The 8,975-nt window shown below is 40.4% G+C and overlaps 1 non-coding gene across 1 annotated transcript; it reads left to right on the forward strand.

Moving 5' to 3' along the window:
- The first annotated feature begins 1,113 nt into the window (after positions 1–1,113).
- Positions 1,114–1,183, forward strand: LOC114672009 (small nucleolar RNA SNORD18). The gene has a single exon (XR_003722212.1). It is a non-coding gene; the product is annotated as a small nucleolar RNA SNORD18 (small nucleolar RNA).
- Positions 1,184–8,975: the final 7,792 nt, after the last annotated feature.

An 8,975-nucleotide genomic window follows, 5' to 3' on the forward strand; every position in this document is an offset into this window, starting at 1 on the left:
GAGCAGCCAAATTCATAGACAAGAAGAGTAGAATGGTGGTTGCCTGGAGTTGGAGTGAGGAATGAGGAACTCTTATTAAATGGGAACAGGGTATCAGTCTGCGATGATGAAAAGACTTGTGGAGATGGATGATGATGGTTGAACAACAATGTAAATGTATGTAATGCCACTGAGTGGCACACTTAAAATTGGTTAAATTGTACATTTTATGTTAGGAATAGTTTACCAAAATTATTTTAAAAGAAGCAGATGATGAATGTCAGCATTCTGTCATAAGCACATGGCTTCTAGCAGCCCCATCACCTAACAAGCTTTAGAAATTTGACTGCAGTTGGTAAAGTGCAACTGGTAGTTATTTTAAGAATGTTAATTTAAAAAACAAACTATAACTTGTTTTTAATACAGAGCTCTAGAAAGCCAGAAAACATTGGCTCATAATCCCATTATTCAAATGATACCAATTGACCATACATATATATATATGGTGTATATATATATATATTTGGTTTTTTTTTTTTTTTTTTTGAGATGGAGTCTCGCTCTGTCGCCCAGGCTGGAGTGCAGTGGCACAATCTCGGCTAACTGCAAGCTCCGCCTCCCAGGTTCACGCCATTCTCCTGTCTCAGCCTCCTGAGTAGCTGGGACTACAGGCACCCGCCACCTCACCCAGCTAATTTTTTTGTATTTTTAGTAGAGATGGGGTTTCACCATCTTAGCCAGGATGGTCTCGATCTCCTGACTTTGTGATCCACCCACCTTGGCCTCCCAAAGTGCTGGGATTACAGGTGTGAGCCACCACGCCCGGCTCCAATTGACCACATTTTTTAAAGTAAAAATACTACCCTGCACTGGATGAGGCTGCTCAGTGGTGTGCAATGTTATAAAATGAAAAGTACATGCATCTTTCCCTTCCTGGTCCCTCCCCCAAACGATAATCACTATTATCAGGTGCTTAATGCATCCTTTTAAGAATAGCAACAACATACACTATGCTTAGACTTAATGTTATGCTAACACATGTGAATGCACTTATAATTTTTAATTTTCACTTGGCATGTTTACCTTTACATTGTGTTTTTATACATTTTATTTTATATTTACATGTTTTAAATGTGTGTATGATGAGATTTCACTTCCTGGTCTGTGTTTCTGAAACACATGGTTTTGTGGAAGCTCTGATTTGTGTTGGGGGGAAATTATACAATTTGGTCCATATTGTGTGCATTTTACAGTATTGTGAATCTTGCCCTGAAAATATTTTTAGGGGTTTTTCCATATTAAGATATACGAAGCTACTTGATGACTGTTTAGTATTCCTGATTAAACATTTAGGCTGCTTCCAAGCTTGTTTTCCTTTTTTTTTTTTTTTTCTCTTCACTCTAGCAAGTATTCATAGCAATGAAATTTGTAGATCAAAATATGAGCAATTTGTGTTTTAGCAGACATTGGCAAATTACAATCCATAATAGTAGCAACAACCTGCACTCCCATAATTTGTGAGAGTATCTGTTCTCCACCCCATCAGCCAGTCACTAGCAGCACTTCCCATGAGCTAGTGTTTTAATGTTTACCTTCCTAAGAAAAAAACACGGTAATTCATAATTTTTATTTGCATCTCCTTAACTAAGAGATGTATTGAACACCTTTTAAATGTACTTGTTCATATTCTTTATTGGCTTTTCTATTAATTTATAAATGTCTTATTGGTGGGCTCTTTAAAGATGAAGAAAACTAGCCTTTCATTTGTCATATTTGTTGCAGATCCGTTCCCCAGATTTGTTTGTTTTCCTTTGAACTCTTCTGTGCCAAACAGAAATGCAAAATTTGTATATAGTTATATGTATATATCTTTTCTTTTATAGCTTCTGGGTTTTCTATGCTGCCTAGACTTTCCCTTCTCCAAGTTTAAAAATAAATACACTCAAACTTTTAGACAGGCTCTCTTTGATCGGTTTATACAAGGGTAAGCCAGTGGTACTACCTTGAATGGGATAAGATATAAGATCATGAATGGGAATATTAAGGCCAGCTATTAAAATGGAAGGGAATAGGCCGGGCGTGATGGCTCACACCTGTAATCCCAGCACTTTGGGAGGCCAAGGTGGGTGGATCACGAGGTCAGGAGATCGAGACCATCCTGGCTAACACGGTGAAACCCTGTCTCTACCGAAAATACAAAAAATTAGCCGGGCGTGGTGGTGGGCGCCGGTAGTCCCAGCTACTCGGGAGACTGAGGCAAGAGAATGGTGTGAATCCAGGAGGTGGAGCTTGCAGTGAGCCGAGATCACCACTGCACTCCAGCCTGGGCGACAGAGCTAGACTCCGTCTCAAAAAAATAAATTTAAAAAAAAAAAAAAAGGAAGTGAATAATACTTATATCAATTGATTTTCAACAAGCATGACAAGATAATTCAATGGGGGCAAGAATTCTGTTTTCAACAAATGACGTTGGAACAACTGGATGTTTTACAAAACTATTGTTTTAAAACAATATGTGGCCAGGTGTGGTGGCTCACACCTGTAATCCCAGCACTTTGGGAGGCCAAGGCAGACGGATCACAAGGTCAGGAGATCGAGATCATCCTGGCTAACATGGTGAAACCCCATCTCTACTAAAAATACAAAAACTTAGCCAGACGTGGCTAATTTGGTCCCAGTCTAAATTAGTCCCAGCTACTCAGGAGAACTGCTTGAAACTGGGAGGCAGAAGTTGCAGGGAGCTGAGATCGTGCCACTGCACTCCAGCCTGGGCGACAGAGGGAGACTCTGTCTCAAACAAACAAACAATATGTAAAACGTGAAGTTGGACCACTACTTCACAGGTATAAAAAATCAACTCAAAATGGATCATATACCTAAATATAAAAGCTAAGATTATTAAACTTATAGAAGAAAACATAAGAGTAACTCTTTGTGGCTTTGGGTTAGGCAATGGTTTCAATTCATATATGACACCAACAGCACAAGCGATAAAGGGAAAATATAGATAAATTGGAATTCATAAAAATTAAAAACTTTTGAGTTTCAAAGAACATCATCATAAAGTGAACATATAACCCACAGAATGGGAAAAATTACTTGCAAATCACATTAATAAGGCATTTATATATATATATAAAATCTCATAGAATGCAACAAAAAGACAACCCAATTTTTTAAAGGGCAAAGGATTTAAATAGACATCTCTCTAAAGAAGATACATAAATGACCAATAAGCACATGAAAAGATGCTCACCATCCTTACCAATAGAAAAATTCAAATAAAAAATACAATGTTATACACTTTACATCCACTAAAATGATGAAAATAAAGAAGACAGACAAAATACAAGTCCGCAAAAGTATTGTAAAGCAAAATGAAAAATAACACGTTTTGACAAAGATGTAGAGAAATGGGAACACTCATTCATTGCCGGGTGGATTGTAAAATGGTAGAATTACTTTGAAAAATAAGTGTGGCAATTCCTCAAAACATCAGACAGAGTTACCATATGACCCAATAATTCCACTGCTAAGTATATATCCAGGACAAATGAAAACACATGCCCTCATAAAAATTTGTACATGAATGGTCATACCAACATTATTCATAATAGCCAAAAGATGGGAAAAAACCCAAGAGTCCATCAACAGATGAATATGTAAATAAAACGTGGTATGTCCACACAGTGGACTATTAGGCAGTGATAAAAAGGAATGGAGTACCGATGAGTGCTACAACATGGATGAACCCTGAAAGCATCATACTACCTAAAAGAAACCAGTCACAAGAGACTACATCTTGTATAATTCCATTTATTTGAAATGTTCAGAATAGGGAATTTCATAGAGTCAGAAAGTAGATTTGTGGTTGCCTAGAGTTAGGTGGGGCCTGGGGTAATGGGGAGTGACTCAATGCATACAGGATTTCTTTCTGGGTGATGGAACTGTTTTACAGTGGTCATGATTGCACAAATCTCTAAATATACTAAAAACTTCTAAATCGTATACTTTACAGGGGTGAATTTTTTGGCACATAAATCATATCTCAATGAAGTTGTTATTTACTTCAGCTTTATTTTAAAAAACAAGCAGTGAGCCATAGTTTGGCAACTCCTGTACTAGTCTATAAACATCTACAAAATGTATTATGATAAAAACTGAAAACATTAGAGTTAATATGTGATAAGAAAGGAAAATGAGTGAGAAGAAGAAGGGAGGTGAAGGTCAGAAACTGATAGAGAGATAAAAGGTCTGAGAATGACTTAAGGAAAAAAAAATCACCTTTCTCTCTTCCACATATACAGACCTGTAGACAAAACACTTCATCACCCAGGAAAAAACATCAGGTTTGAAAGGAAGAACCTGGTGAGGTTTGTCCCAGGCATCTGTGCAGTGGACCAGTGAATAAGTCACCACACAGGTGTCAAACTTGACTCTCACTGTTTCCCTAAATGGTGAGGCCTCGACCAAGTCACTGGGTCACTCTGGACATCTGTTTCCTTCTCTCTAAAAGGGCAGTGATATCTGTCTTTCCAATATTGAGCTCACTTAGAAAACACTTGGAAAACCTTGATACATTATAAAATATAAACATTATTAATAGAAAACTGATATTTCTCTGTTGGTGTGCCATGACATATGGCTTATTTTAATTTTTTCTTAATATGAATTTAAATAAGCCCAGAGCAGAGTAAGAAATCAATGTTCATCTTCCAAATAAAATTTGATACAATTCAATCTAATAGACAGAAGTTGCAGTTCAACCCATGTAATCCTCAACAGTTTATGCACATTACCTGGGCTACAGTTTTACCACCTGTGAAGTGAAGTGGTACAATCAGGTAATCTCTTTGGTGCCTCCCAACTCCCCAGTTCAAAGATGTCAAAATGTTGCTTAGACGTCAGATTCAGAATATGCTTGTAATGGCTGCTATAATGAGTAATGCACAGGTAAAGCCCTTGTATTTTTAAAAGTGATTCCCAAAAGGAAAAAAGTAAGTTTGATAGGATAAATGTGATCCCTGGAATAATTTAACTAACTCTTTCAGCTTTGCTTATCATGCTTATTGTGACCCAATGTTACTGTATTAGTCTGTTCTCATGCTGCTAATAAAGGCATACCAAAGACTGGGTAATTATAAAGGAAAGAGTTTTAATTGATCACAGTACAGCAGGGTTGGGAGGCCTCAGGAAACTTACAATCATAGTGGAAGGGGCAGCAAACATGTTCTTCTTCACATGGTAGCAGCAAGGAGAAGAAGAATGAGCAAAGGGGGCAAAAAGCCCCTAATAAAACCATCAGATCTCATGAGAACTCACTCACTATCATGAGAACAGCAGCACGGAAGTAACTGCCTCAATTACCTCCCACTGGGTCCCTCCCATGACATGTGGGAATTATGGGAACTACAGTTCCTGATGAGATACAGGTGGGGGCATGGCCAAATCATATCAGTTACTTTTAGGAACTTTATACATGTATACATTCAGAAAAGTGAAAAGTGAATGGGATTGTAAATAAATGAGAAAACTTACCTCAACACTGAACCAACTCCTGAGTTTGAGTATTGTGTTTTCAGAGCCCACTTTGCCCCAACCTCTCATTTTTCTCAAACTTTCTTTTTTTTTTTTGGCCCAGCAGCCTCAGATCTCAGATTGTCCCCTACATGCCACTTAGGTCTGACATTGGTTTGCCCCAGCTTTCTTGTAGTTCTCCTCTTATTTGTCTTCACAGGGCCATACCTTCAGATTGAGACTTCCTACTTAGCACGGAAAGCATGGACACATCCTCACTTGCTACGGCACCTTACTATGCTAGGCACTGGCTGCCATACTTGATTGTATTGGCTCCTGTGTTCCTTTCCCTCTTAGCACAGAGTAACCTAGGTGTGTGCACCTATCAGGTAAGGAAAGTAGCAGGCAGAGTCATGGAAGCCAGGACATCAATTGCTGAATTGAGGCTGTACCATGGCCTATCTCTGAATATTGTGGCAAGAGACATACCCACCCAAAAAAGCACTGAAAAACCTTCATAAGGGAAATGAATAGGGTGAGACACAAGAAATGCATTCAAAAGGTAGTCTGGACTTGCCAGAGTCTCAAAGTCTTTTTTGAGGGAATTGGGAGAGGAGCTGGAAGGAATTGTTGAGAACACACACGTGTTCTGATCTTTGCTCATTTTAGGGTCACCCGCTAGTAAACTGTATGGATGTTCACAAAGAGGAGATGTATTTCTTCCATAAAAAAGTGAGAATGCTAAAATGTCACCAAGTCTTTCCCCTTCTGAATGTTGTCAGCTGCTAGATGTCCTGCTACCAGCAGAGAAAATACCTAGTGTGTCTACCTCACTGAAGTCCTGGACAGAGCAGGGTTTGCCACCAACTATGTCCCACCCGTGCTGGTCCTGTGGGCAGCAGGAATCAGGCTACCATGGAAACTCTGCTTGTGACCAGCCCTATCAAACTAGAAGGAAATGAGGGCACAGGGCCTTTGATTGTCAGCTGCCCCACAGCTGGGGATCAGTTACCTATGTAGCCCTGCACCAGGTCCTTCAGAAGATCACATTGTACCTATGGTTCATCTTCCCAGCAGCCCTCCATGTCAATTCCCAGAAGGGGCCTGAGCCTTTGTTGCCCATCACTTACCCCAACACTTCTCCAGCTGTGGGATAGAGCCAAGCCTTGACTTAGGGCAGGCTCCTCAGCCACCCCTGACCTCCCCTTCCAGAAAGCATTCAGCTCTGCTAAGAAATCAGGCAACAATCAAGCTTGGAGTTTTGCCAGGAGAAATTCGGAGAATTCAGAGAATTTCTCATACTAGTGAATTATAATGCTGGATAAGCCAGTCCTCCATCTGAAATGTCCAATCCTGAAGAGAGAATTAGCTGATGATCATGATTACTTTCATTAAAAAAAAAATCTTCTTTTCCTAGCTCAGCATTCTCCCTTTGTCTCTGGGGTGGTACTTCAAGTCCCACCATACCCTACCACAGGGTCAATCCATACCCCTTGCACCCTAGAGCCAACAGAAATATCAGTGGTGAATTCTCGACTTGGATCTATAGCTATAATTTAATAAGCAATATCACAGAAAATGAGTCAAAAATCTGATATAATTACTCCTTGGTATTCCCACTGCAGCTGGTGCCAACAAGGTGTCACATTACAATTCAACAATCCAGTCTTTCACAGCCCTCACTGTGTCCCAGCACTGCCCTCAATGGTCTATGTGTGATACTTCATGTTGTTACTGAAACACCAGGGTTTCGGTCTAGGTTCTGCTGCTCACTGCACAGAAAGCCAATCACTGATAGAACAAGTATCGCCAGGGAAGAAGGCTTTAATCAGGTGCTCCAGCTGAGGAGATGAGAGTTTAGTCTCAAATCCATCTCCCTGGCTGACTAAAATTAGAAGTTTATATAGCAGGAAAGAAATGTATCTGCATGCAGAAAAACAGGAATTAGGGAGGGCTAAGGAAGAGGAGTTGGTCAACAGGTAGCAGGTGGTCAGTTAGGCAGTCATGATAGGTGAGGGGTCTGACTTCTACATTGCCCAGATGCGGTGATCTGGTACATTTCAGTTAGTTGATACTATCTGGGAGCCTGATTGATGGTTTCCTAGGAAAGGAACTCAGATAAGACAAATGTCAGTTTCTCAAGTTTCAAGACTGGGTATGTCAATTCCTATGCTTATTCAAAATAAACCACAAACATCAGTTCTGTGGAACAATTGGGTCAGTTTCAAATTACACCACATGCAACTCTGTTGGGGGAATATGAGTATCCCCATACCATGAATGAGGAAACTGAGGCACAAAGGGATTAGATACTTGCTCAAAGTCACACTGCTATGAAGCAGTAAAGCTAGAACATGCCTGGCAATCCGGTTAAAGAGTCTGTGCCTTTAACCATCATACCACACTGCCCTGTATCCAAAAGACACACCTGACCCCAAGGAAGTAGGGAAGAAGCTTCAAAAAAACACTTTAAATGTGAAATGGATTTCCTCAGAGGTACCAAGGGGGAAATTACATTTTCAGATACACAGCAAAAATTCTAAAATAAACTTTATTATCCCCAAATCTTACTTACTTTGACAGCTACTCTTCTCTAAAATCTCCCTTCTCTGATTCATTTCTAAATTCTCTCTAAAACCTGTAGACCACCTGGCTCTCCAGGTCCTTTCTTCTCCCATTTCTTTCTTGATATTTTATGGAAAATTTGGACCTATTTCCTACCATTCTCCTTTTCAGTCATCTTCCTGGTCAACAAAACAAAGCCGCCACAAGTATACAGGGTTCCGAGGGGAAAGGCTGTGAGGGCCTCTTTCATACCATTACATCGAAGTCACATTTATGTTAACTGGTTCAGTTTAAGTAAGTCAGAACCTAAATACTGCCCCGTGGCATTTTCCCACCTCTTTTGAACACACAGGTATGCCCTTGACCTTGGCTATCACCTCCATGCCAGGAGATGATGGTGCCAGTGGCCAGCTCTCCCCAGTTCCCACTCCCTCCCAACTCCTCCAAATCCCATCCACAGCCTAAGGCAAGACTGCACCATTGTCTCTCCCAAGGATACATGGAAAAACAAAACATCTTATTTAAGTTCTGCCATCGACTCTGCATTCTGACTTGTCTCTTATTGCACCTTCCTATGAAAATCATACTGGTAGATTATACCAGGAGAATTGACAGTACTAACAAAATCAGTGGAGCCATTGACTTGGATGGGCTGAGTTCTGACAACACCACGATTTTGTATTTAAAACCAAGACTATCAAATCAGCTCTGTGTGGCCCTGTTACCTAGCCAAGCCTAACTGCTCTCTGACCTCAGGCTGCACTGCCCTCCACCAGCCAGGCCCTTCTCAAATATGGGCGAGGCATGAGCTGGGGAGACCTGCAGCCAGGTGGGTATAACTTAGCTGAAATTCAGGGCCATGCATCTGTCCCCCTGATGCATCGACGCCATCGCATTCCAGTGAAGAAACCTGG

This window comes from Macaca mulatta, chromosome 13 (assembly GCF_049350105.2).
Source record: "Macaca mulatta isolate MMU2019108-1 chromosome 13, T2T-MMU8v2.0, whole genome shotgun sequence".
Taxonomy (NCBI): Eukaryota; Metazoa; Chordata; class Mammalia; order Primates; family Cercopithecidae; genus Macaca; species Macaca mulatta.